Source organism: Engraulis encrasicolus, chromosome 9 (genome assembly GCF_034702125.1).
Source record: "Engraulis encrasicolus isolate BLACKSEA-1 chromosome 9, IST_EnEncr_1.0, whole genome shotgun sequence".
Classification (NCBI taxonomy): Eukaryota; Metazoa; Chordata; class Actinopteri; order Clupeiformes; family Engraulidae; genus Engraulis; species Engraulis encrasicolus.
Genome location: NC_085865.1, coordinates 48305194 through 48312693, shown reverse-complemented (window position 1 = coordinate 48312693; position 7500 = coordinate 48305194). Strand labels below are relative to the sequence as shown.

Below are 7500 nucleotides of genomic sequence, written 5' to 3'. Positions count from 1 at the left end.
CCCTGATGGATTTGCATTTTTAGTCTACTTTATAGAATAAAAAGAGAAAGAACAAGAGATGGACAGGGATAGATCTAGAAAAGATAGAGAGAGAAGAGAGAGCGAGGGAGAGGAATGATGGGATATGGGTGTCTGGTTTTCCCGCAGACTGACGCCTTCACTGTGGGAAACCGGCTAAGTGAATTTCTCCCTTGAGACCGTTATGATCTGTCACATCGTCCTATAGGCAGCGTGTCACCCAGCATACGCCTTACGTAACCGAATAACTCTTCTGTGTGTAGAGTGTAGTGTAGTGTGTGTCTGTGTGTGTGCACGTGTGTGTGTGTGTGCGCGCACGCGCCCGTGTGCACAGGCATGTGCGGGGACATGCACGGAATGTAGACGTCAATCGATATAATCACATTTTAAAATTGATTTGTGGGTGGGATTGCAAAATGGATATAGAAATTGACATACACATTCAATTTGCATACATTTAGCTGATTTGGCTTTGCGAAATATACAGTAGATGCCAATTGCCATTCTTCGCCTTCATCTTTTTTCCCCCCATATGCTGCACGATTCCACTGCTGCATTGTGGGAGTTCACGTACAATTCCAACTCCTGGCAGAGGGAGTTTGTCCTTTCTTACCTGTCTGTATGAATACGACACACACACACACACACACACACACACACACACACACACTCGCACAAATATACTCGCGTGTGCGCACACACACACACACACACACACACACACACACACACACACACACACACACACACACACACACACACACACACACACACACACACACACACACACACACACACACACACACACACACACACACACACACCACAATTGCTGAGGAGTGATGTTCACTCAAGCATAAAGCAAACAAGGCCATGGTGGAGACGTTACTGCAGCCGATGCCGTATAGGCTCATGTGTGTCAGAATATGAGCTTACAGTGTGTGCATGTTCCTCTGTGTTCAGTACCTGTTATTTGAGAGTGTGTGAGAGTATGTGGATGTCACTTTGTCTGTGTCTTTTTCTATTTCTTTCTCTGTATTTCTGCCTGTCTGTCTGTCTAACTTTCTGTCTGTGTGCGTGTGTGTGCGTGCGTGCGTGCGTGCGTGCGTCTGTCTGTCTGTCTGTGTGCGCGTGCGTCTGTCTGTGCGCGCGCGGGTGTCTGTCTGTGTGCGCGCGGGCGTCTGTCTGTTGATGCCTGTGTGTTTGTGTGTGTGTGTGTGTGTGTGTCTGTCTGTCTGTCTGTCTGTCTGTCTGTCTGTCTGTATAGATGCCTCTGCATGTCTCTCGTTTTACTCTCTCTCTCTCTCTCTCTCTCTCTCTCTCTCTCTCTCTCTCTCTCTCTCTCTCTCGCTCGCTCTTTTACTCTCTATCCTTCTTCTTCCTTATCATCTCCCCATTCTCTTCCTCCTCTTAATTTCTACCTCCTGTCTTCCTCTTCCTCTCTTCCGCTCTCCTCGTCCTCCTCATCCTCCTTCTCTTCCCTCCCTCCTCCCCTTCTTCCCCTTCCTCCTCTCTCTCTCCTCCTCTGCATTCCTGCACCTCCCGCCTTCCTCATCCTCTCCCCCCTTTGCTCTCCCTCTTTTCCTTCCTCCTGTCCTCCTCGCTTTTCGTCCTCCTGTCTTCCTCTTCCTCTCTGTTCTTCCATCCCCTCTTTGCTCTTGCGCTTCCCTCCTCCTCTCCTCCTCTCCTCCTCTCCTCCTCTCCTCCTCTCCTCCTTTCTCCCTTTCCCTTCATCCCTGCACCTCTGCACTTGTCAAGGCTGTCCCTCCCAGGCTGCATCAGCAGTAATGTGCTAGCAATTATCATATGTGCTCGCTCGCCCAACCAGCGCTGGAATGTTTCCGACCGACTAACAGAGAGACGTGCAGCAGGCAGGCAGGCAGGCAGGCAGGCAGGCAGGCAGGCAGGCAGGCAGGCAGGCAGGCAGAGAGACAGACGGCAGGCAGGCAGGCAGGCAGGCAGGCAGGCAGGCAGGCAGGCAGGCAGGCAGGCAGGCAGGCAGGCAGGCAGGCAGGCAGACATCTTACAACACACATGCACATGTGTGTCCACTCCTGGGCTTCCTCTGTGCGATAATTACAGTGGCGGCACACACACGCACTCATGCACACACACACACACACACACACACACACACACACACACACACACACACACACACACACACACACACTGTAGAGTAGGCACAGACACGCGCGCGCACACACTGTAGAGTACACACACACACACACGCTAGACAGTTAGGTGGTGAGTTGGCAGCCTCACCGCAGAGATACACCAGCGGCGACGCGACTCAAGCGACAGAGTGTAGCAGCAAGCGATACGAGAGACTGAGGAGACTAGAGTATGTCCGTACAGGCAGAAGGAAAAGCATTCAAGCATTCCCATTGGCTGTGGTCACTGACCTCTATACAGTCATTGGCTGTCGCGGCTTGTCGCCGAACCGCGTCATAAAAAGTTGAAAAGATTTCAACTTCAAATTGTCGCGCTCGTCGCGCAAATCGCTCTAGTCTCCAGAATCGCTTTTGTCTCTCGACTCAATACAAAGTCAATTACTTCCGTCGCTCGACTCGCTCAGATCGCCGCTGGTGTATCTCTGCGGTCAGTTTGCACTCTTCATGCTACACACTGTGTCTTCTGAATATAGTTCATAACTAAGAGGCAGAGACTTAATGACACACTACAGTACAGCACAGTTTAGTACTCTAATCAATGCAGATTTCACTGCTGCATGCATGTATAAGTCACACAGCCAATCAAATCATGGTCCTTGCCTTTTGCACATGTGATTCAAAGGTTGTGATTGGCTGGATTTATGTATTGCTTGGTGCTGGTAGTAGTGACTACTTTCCCCCTTCAGGGTAATAAAAATGGCCCACATAAACTTCTCAGGAGGTTTTTAAGGTAGTAAAAATGTAGGCCTTAATTTATGTAACAATAAGAATATGGTGTCAATGGTAGTCCAAGCGAGAGAATGAGGAGGCCATGTGTGTGTGCGTGTGCACGTGCGTGCGTGCGTGCATGTGTGCGTGCATGTTTGCGTACGTGCGTGTGTATTCATCAGGCTGTATTTATCAATTATTATACCTATAATATATGTTATTTATAGCCCATTACGATGGCAGACTCCAGCACAACATGTGTCAGAGGGGGGCCTCTGACACATATCCCGCCCCCCCTGTCACAATACCGGTGCTTCGCCCCTGACTCCTACGTATTAATTTTGTCCCTTGGCAAAAAGTAAGTTCCATTAATTGGCAAACAATATTTTGTGACTTGTGATCTTACAACAGGCTCAGAGCAGAGTGAGTTTGCCATCTTAGCTGATAGTGTGTACCGTGTCTGTATTACTGGGTGTACGTGTGTGTGTGCGTGTGCGTGTGCGTGTGCGTGTGCGTGTGCTTGTGTGTGTGTGTGTGTGTGTGTGTGTGTGTGTGTGTGTGTGTGTGTGTGTGTGTGTGTGTGTGTGTGTGTGTGTGTGTGTGTGTGTGTGTGTGTGTGTGTGTGTGTGTGTGTACCGTGTGTGTGTGTGTGTACCGTGTGTGTGTGTGTACACATGTACACGGCCCATGCAGTGTATAGCACTGGCTGTACAGTATAGACAGCCCTTGTCTCTGTAGCTGGCTGTTTTAAATCAGGCCAAACGTTTGCCCCATACTGTAGTCTCAATGGAAATCACCATAATAAACCCCTCTCTGTGTTCCCGCTTTACCAAGAAATGGAGTACACAAAATACACCTTGGTGTCTCACTCGAACGGCATGAAATTCAAACATCTTTTACAGGGGATCCACTGTGTTTTGTGACCGCGTAGCAAAACGTTGAATCTGTAAACAGAACGGGTTTTGGTGGTAATGTTTTCTTTTACCGCCTGAAGGCACAATTCTCCTTTTCGCAAGCGCTGTCCTTGCCAGTTTTTTGAGGCAGCGTTCTGCCAGGAGGCTTGGAGTGATTGATCATGCTCATGGAACTTAACCCAAGCACCCTTTAAAGGTGTACTGTGCAATATTTGTAGTAATTTACTCCCAGAATTCATGCTTCCCATTGACAAATGTTACCCTTTTCAAGAATACTTACCACCACCATCAAATCTTAAGTATTCATTATGACTGGGAAACTTGCTCTTTTCATTCTTTTTCGATGAAATGGTGTATCTTCCCCAGGTCCGCCATAATGAATTTCCAGAAATTGACATTATTAGCTGCAAAACTTACTGTATTTTGGTCATACTAGTAAACATGACTTTATTATTTAGTAAATGTTAATTATGGGTGCACAGTTTCAATGAGCAGTATAGTTGCTATACCTACTCTGGCCACCATCCTACACTGTGCACTTTTTAAAAAGCAGCAAATAGAGAGGATGGAGGACCATTGTAGGACCAGTCTGAAAGGTAGTGTCCTTGTAAGAACCTTGTGAACTCAATGTATGGGAATGAACAAGGTGTCTCGAATCATGAACTTTCTACAGTCTTTTGTCCTGCAAATGCCATACCATGTCTGCTGCATATTCAAGTACCATTGGCAGTGAAAGCAGTGAAAAACAGTGATGGAAAATTCCATTTTACGTTTTGATTCTCTTTGACCTTTCTTGAAGGTCAAAGAGAAGGATTCTTATCAGCAACAGTCATGGTCCAGAGGGGTATACTAAGAAGCTGGTTCAGGAGGGATCCAGGTTAAGTTAAGACTAAGAGATAAAAATCATCTAATAGACGTGCCTGGAGTATTCATTTTCTTAAGAAAATGGGGACTCCAGGCTCTTCTATTAGATTATTTACCTCTTAACTTAACCTGGTTTCCTCCTGAACCAACTTCTTAGTATAGGCCCCTGGCCCTCTCAGTAGCAGTAGCGATGGCACTGAATGTGTGCATAGTGCGTAGTGTAATGTTCATTTTAACCTTTGTGTATGCGGGACACTGGCGTAGCAAGAGTGCGTCAGATGGAAGGAACTATGTTTACCTTTATACAAATCCAAGATGGCACTTGACCTTCTTACAATTGGTGTGTGTGCGCGCGCGCGCGCGTGCGTGCGTGCGTGCGTGCGTGCGTGCGTGCGTGCGTGCGTGCGTGCGTGCGTGCGTGCGTGCGTGCGTGCGTGCGTGTGTGTGTGTGTGTGTGTGTTTATGGCCCATTATGACGGTGTTTATGTCACACTAAGACAACAGATACATAACAAGTGGCCTGTTGTTTTGAAATACAACACACACATACGCACCATCTTGTAGAGGTCACCCAATGTGCTCTTTTTCTCTTCTTATAAGTGACCCAGAACACATGCTACAGGTATTGCTCCCCTCTGTGCTTCCCTCTGCTGGTTGTTTCTTGTATTGCAGGCAAGAACCACTTGCACAATGCTGCTAATACTCTGTCACTGCGTTTCCTCCAAGAAAAGAAAATAGTCTGCGTCATGTCTACCATACATCACTCTAACTTTTTAAAGTGATGTGGGTACAGCATAATTATCAAATATGAAATATGTGAAAGTACACACAGTGATTGTAGCTAATGTAAAACATGGTCTGGACTTTTTCCAGCCATCGGCCCCTCGCGCTGAGCCCTGGGTAATGGATTCATGCATTCTCTTTTATCTCCAGCGCTGACCTTCATCTGCCGATGAAACTCAGCGGGTGCCCGCATGGCTGCCCCAAGATGCCATTTATTTGATTGGTGTTAAAGGGATTCGATCACAACAACTGTCACCCACCACTATTCACTGCTCTGTAACTCAGTCTGCCTGTCATGAGATCAGACGGACGCTCCTAATGTGTCATCTATGGCCACTGGCCACCATCCCTTCCTTATTCCTATACGTATTCGGCTTAATACATTTTTGAAGTGAAGTGAAGTGAAAGCCCAACTGGGAAACTCCAACTCCCATTGTCATTGTGACACAGCACTCCACAGCACACAGTGTTCACTGCACACAACGTAATCGCCTCACCCCCGTACAAGTGGACAGCCCTCAATGGCACCACAAGAGAGCAGTGCAGTGGGACCTTACCATGCTCGGAGTACCTCAGTCATGGGGGAGGATGGTGGCGAGCACTGATTAATTACTCCCCCCACCAACCTGGCGGTTCGGGAGTCGAATCCACAACCTTTAGGATCTGATGGCCTAACCGCTTTAGCCATGACTGCCCAGAAGGGAATTGTTATAAAAAGGTATCAAGCACAAGCAGGTAATTGGAGTGCTTCTGGGTCTTCACCTTTTTTCCTTGGTGCTCATCAGTGTAGGGACTCTCAAACTTGGTCCAGGAAGACAGATGCTGAGGCACTCAAGGTTGCAATTTTTTTACTTTTTTATCTTGCCTACGCGTTTCGGCCCTTATGGCCTTCTTCAGGGCGTATGTGTATGTGTATGTGTATATGCTATAAAAAGGGTTTTGCAGAAGTAAGTGTTTAAATGTCCTTGGAATGTTCTTTGATCAAATTTCTCTTTTGAGTGTTTATTTTTTAATATCTTTCCTCTCACTAACATTATGATGGAGACAGCGGAAGGCATTCAAAATGGCCAGCAGAACTCGTTTCTGTCTCGTTATCAGCTCCTCCTTGCTCCATTCCTCTATGTCTGTGTCTGTTCCTTTATCTTGGAGCATCTGTGCCGCTCTCTCTCTTCCCTCTCTCTCTCTCTCTCTCTCTCTCTCTCTCTCTCTCTCTAGCTCTCTCTCTCTCTCTCTCTCTCTCTCTCTCTCTCTCTCTCTCTCTCTCTCTCTCTCTCTCTCTCTCTCTCTCTCTCTCTCTCTCTCTCTCTCTCTCTAGCTCTCTCTCTCTCTGCACAGCCAATAAAATGTTATCTGACAGGCTGTGAGGGACGAGCGTTGAGTCGCTGAAAGAGAAATCAGGAGCCAGACTGGAAGAGGAGGGTGGGGTGAGGAGGACGGATGGAGGGAGGGAGGGGCTGGGCAGAGGTTGGGGTGGGGAGGAGGAATGGTGGATGGCTGCGGTGGGGAGGCCGGAGGAGGGGCTCAGGGGCGGCAGAGGATGGGGTGGGGAGGAGGGGGGTTGCAGAGAGGTGGAAGGAGAGAGAGATGGGGAGGGGTGGGGGAAGAGGGGGCAGAGGATGGGGTAGGGTGGGCATAAGATGGGGAGGGAGGCGGGGGCCGGGCATAGGATGGGATGGGCAGAGGGTGGCAGTTCTGGAGGCTGAGTACAGTGGCCGTCTGGCTGTCTAGACATTCTGTGTGTGTTTGTGTGTAAGAGAGAGGTCAGCGAGATCTAGAAACTGTGTGTGTGTGCGTGTGTGTGTGTGTGTGTGTGTGTGTGTGTGTGTGTGTGTGTGTGTGTGTGTGTGTGTGTGTGTGTGTGTGTGTGTGTGTGTGTGTGTGTGTGTGTGTGTGTGTGTGTGTGTGTGTGTGTGTAATGGGGGAGTAATGGGGGAGGGAGGGGTGCAGCGTAGTAACAGTTGAAAGCGAAAGAAAGCCGAAAGTGAAAGCCCATTGGGAAACTCCAACTCCCATTGTCATTGTGACACAGCACTCCACAG

The 7500-nt window shown here is 48.4% G+C and overlaps 1 protein-coding gene across 1 annotated transcript in view; it reads left to right on the top strand.

Annotated features, from left to right (window-relative positions):
* oxsr1b (oxidative stress responsive kinase 1b) overlaps positions 1-7500 on the top strand; it is a 179784-nt gene that overhangs the window by 126105 nt on the left and 46179 nt on the right. The window lies entirely within an intron of this gene.